Source organism: Fragaria vesca, linkage group LG3, assembly GCF_000184155.1.
Source record: "Fragaria vesca subsp. vesca linkage group LG3, FraVesHawaii_1.0, whole genome shotgun sequence".
NCBI classification, from domain to species: Eukaryota; Viridiplantae; Streptophyta; class Magnoliopsida; order Rosales; family Rosaceae; genus Fragaria; species Fragaria vesca.
In genome coordinates this window covers 22,990,515-22,994,667 of record NC_020493.1, presented here as the reverse complement: position 1 = coordinate 22,994,667, position 4,153 = coordinate 22,990,515, and the positions used below count along the sequence as shown (strand labels likewise).

General features: G+C 41.0%; 1 non-coding gene across 2 annotated transcripts; it reads left to right on the top strand.

Moving 5' to 3' along the window:
• The first annotated feature begins 741 nt into the window (after positions 1-741).
• Positions 742-3,003, top strand: LOC101306609. 2 transcript variants are annotated; one of them, XR_184294.1, is made up of 3 exons: positions 742-909; positions 1,548-1,827; positions 1,918-3,003. It is a non-coding gene; the product is annotated as an uncharacterized LOC101306609 (transcript). The 2 variants fall into 2 exon arrangements; XR_184295.1 differs by having other exon boundaries at positions 1,901-3,003.
• Positions 3,004-4,153: the final 1,150 nt, after the last annotated feature.

The window sequence follows — 4,153 nt, the reverse complement described above, 5'->3', positions numbered from 1 at the left end:
TGGATTTGTGTCTAAAGGCATTTGAGCTTCGGAGACTTTGGCTTCAGGCGATCCAGGAACTTATTTGGAGTGGTGGTTGCATCCAGATTTAATTCCAGACTGTCGCTACATACATACCCTGTAAAGGGATCAAACCAATGTCGTTCAAGCGTTTGGGAGTGAATTTGATTTTTCTGGTGCTTTAGGAGTTTGACTGGAGTCATTTAGACCGGTTGAATTTGACTGGTAGTGTGGTGGTTGCATCTAGTGGGTCACTACTCACTAGATTGCCTATGTACCCTTTGTGGGATCAATCCGACCACAGTTCATTCATTTTGAGTATGCGGTTTTGTACCGACTTTTTTTTAGTTCAACATATATATTTTTAAATCCGTCAACTGAATTTTTTGTGGACACCTAATTTGGTGGAGTGTCTGCAGATTTGATTTGGGCACCTGTTGTGCCGAGCTTTTCAGTTGGGCCGTCAGACTTGGATTGGGCTATACACTGCTTCATTTTGGCTTTGAGGCTATTAACGGGTAATTTGGTGAGCTACGAAATTCGGGCCTCGTCGAGAAGAGTACTTGGATTTGTGCTCAAAATTTCGAAGAGGATTGGACTTGAACATTTTGAGTGGGCTTTATGCTACTGTGGAACTTGACAAGAGCCCAACATATGACCCATTGTCTCAATTACCCATAAGTGAAACCCATCTTCTTTCTCCGATGACACTACAAACAGAAGATGGGATATGAGAGACGTGATCCCCAAATTGATAATCTCAGAAAAATCTTCCGGAATCCCTGTGCCGTGATCATCAGTTTGGAATTGAATCATAGATGGAGCCTGAGTTCGATTTGGAGGGTCTGTATAGTTGCATGTATTTTCCGACTTGGTTCTGCACCTCGTTCAATCGAAAGAACACATTGGGTAATAGCTATCTCTTGTTGGGTCTCTTCATTTGTGTTTCTGCTTTCATTGCCAATACTTCTGTCGAAACTTGGAGTGATTTGGAAACTCAACTCGCCATTTATTTTACTAGGACAACATTTTGGTGCTTCTCGTCTGAGCCTCTTGATAAGCATCAGTTGCTTAATTGAAATTTGTGGATTCATGGCCACCATTTGATATAGACCTCACATGTTTAATTGAAGAGTTTGTCTCTTATACACAAAAGAAATCAAGCTGGACGTGTCAATTATCTTTGGCAATATAATTCAGTTGTTAACTTGATTATACATGTTCATGTTCTATCACACCACCGCTTGCTTCATTTGTCTTTCGTGTAAATATTGTCATGCATTTGCTTTGACTAGGGAGAAAGCCAATAGCCCCCTGGAAGTTGTCCTCTTTGTCTTTGTGTTTTGAATCCCAACATGGTCACAGCATAAACACACTTCACGACCGAGTGTCTTCTTTCGAGAGCAGTAGAGCCAAAGTTTCAAGGACTCTCACTGCTCATATGAATTTTGTCTGGATAATTTTAGCATAGAAGCTTCTTTTGCTTTCTTCTTTTCTGCTGCCATTGAGGATGAAATTTGTTGACATCCTTTGCGGCTTTATTGCAGCTTGTGGTCAAAACGACTTTGAGCAGAGCCTTGAGGTATTGCTGGACATTTAGCAGAGCAAGGCCGACGTTGTTAGGATTTGGGGAGCCGAAGGTTGCTGCCAATCCTGCCATAAGGACAAGTTTCAGAGATGCTGCACCGGCATGGCCCTTGGAGACTACTAGACATCACACAAGAGGCTGGCATCTTGACACATCCTTTGGGGATTGATGTGGTTGAATCACAGCAGGTTGTGAGCATTGACATTTGTTGTGAGCACTTTGGTGGCAGCTTCATTGAGGTATTAGACTTCGTCTTCACTGCTTTTATTTGTTGTAGACGACTTGAGGAATCACTAATTTGATGCATGACAGTGACATCTTTAATGCAGTGAAGAGCCTTTTGAGGCACCGGTTTGAAGATTGCATGTGAAGCTTCTCCAGGTGAGCTTTGTTGCAACATTTACTCTCTTTGAAGATTGCATGTGAACCTTCTCCAGGTGAGTTTTGTTGCAACATTTACTCTCGTCGTTGATACCAGAGGTACCGTAAGTGAAGTGAAATGTGGCTTCTGGCATTTGAGCATGTTGGTGGGATTGGATGAGAGGCCAGACTCGGAAGTGAAGTGAAATAAGGCTGGCTGGAGTAATTCTTTACCTTTCCTCTTGTGCTTCTGCTTCTTCTTCTTTGGTGCTGTCGATCTCTTCCCTTTGAGCAAAACCTAAAAAATGAACAATACTTGACCATAAGTCCATAACAATCGCTAGCAAACCCAACCCAATTCAGAAGACCACATAACAACACCACCACCTTCTCGCCAGATTCATTTTCGTCGCACCGGCAGCAGCTTCACCGCAACACCACCCAATTGCTAGGCGTCCCCCCAACCTTCTATCATCCACAATCGTCTAGCAAGGAGCGTTGACCCTCCCAATCATTATCCACCTCCTCCGATCTAATCCGGCTGCGTCAGAACCCAATCACGCCGCCGCGTACTACATCATCCACCGACCACACATCCTTAGTGTGGATGAGGAATTGAGGGCCGAAGCCTGGAAGTTCTGAGGTTCCCAAAAAATTTTGATTTTCGACAGTTGAGTAGAGGGAGAACTTTTTTTGATGGTGAAGTTGAAAGTATGTTTAGGACCTATTTACTGGTATTTCTTTGTTTCTGCGTTAAACAGTTTGCAAGAACAACAAAAGAAGAACAAGAACACCAGATTTAACTATAGCGTAAACCTTCCACCAGGAAACATCACTGCGAGACTTTATAGTAGTCCACACTTAAAACAATCCACTAATAGCAAATAGATATACAGTATCTATCAAGCAATGAAGTATGAAACTTTCACGTTTACTAGCATACAAACTAGCTTGATCTTTTACAACTGATCTTCCTATTCTACAAGCAATGGATCCAGCCTTGAACAGATGAACTAAGCCCTCCTTGTTTGCCAAAACACTGATCTCGATCACAATGATATGATAGATGCAATGAAGCAATAACAAAAGAATGAGATTTTTTCACCAAAACAAAATATGCAGCAGTGTTGCAGCAAGAACACAATGTGTTTATAAAAATATCAAAAAGCTCTAACTACCAAGATACAACTCAATCATATATATAAGGGGAAGGACTCCCCCTTAACTGAATCACCTTTGATTGCCGATTGAGATAAACAAGGAAACAAGAATTAAATCAGTTTATAACAGATATGCATTCCATATACTTTCCTAATAGACAACATTTATTTTCCTAAAATATCTCAAGGATAATTTAGACAGATATCTATTAAAAACAAACTCAATCTTTTAGTTATGAACATGATATGCATTTACCTCATAGATCGAGATCAGAGTTACTGCAGAAAGATACTGCAGTCAAAAACCAGTCGAGCAAGTCTTCTCCTGGTTGAGCTAGGAAACTTGAGCTTTCCAGATTTTTTTTTTTTGCTCTTAGGTTGAATATGATTGCCATAACCTTACAGAAGTAGAGAAAGGGGTTCGCAGAGAAAGAAGTTCTTCGTCACCTTTGTCGCTTCTGCTTGCTTCTGCCACCCCTGCTTCTGAAGCTTCTCCTTCGTTTGCCTGCTTCTGCCTTTTTTTGTCGCCCCTTTTTTTTTCCTTCACGTTGCTGTCTTTTATATAGCAGCTAAATGGATAAGTGTAGACGTAGTTGGATAGCTCATACCCCATCAAAGTAGGGATTTGATTCCCATATTTATCTGAACTTTGAAAATATCTTGGCTTGCTTCACGTTTGAATTTGTCAAAGCTAACAGATTTTGGATGATCACTTCTTTACTTGCCGTTTGAATGTTTTTGCTTTATATTTGAACTTGGTCAAATAGCTAAATATTTGAGATGATCAAAGGTAAGAAACGGCAGAAAATATCTCTTCTCTCTCTAGAGAGAAACTCTTTTTTCTCTGAGAAAGAACCCAGGTCTTCCCCTCTTCCCCTCTCTCTCGTCAAGGATCTAGATCTCAGATCTAGATCTTTGGCTTGAGAGTAGTGGGAGTTTCCTCTGCCTCGGTGATGGCAAGTCCTTTGATTTCGTTTTTGTTTCCTTTGTTTTTGTTTTCCTCTACTGCTCAGATCCCTTTCAATCTTTCCTAGCCTTTCGATTT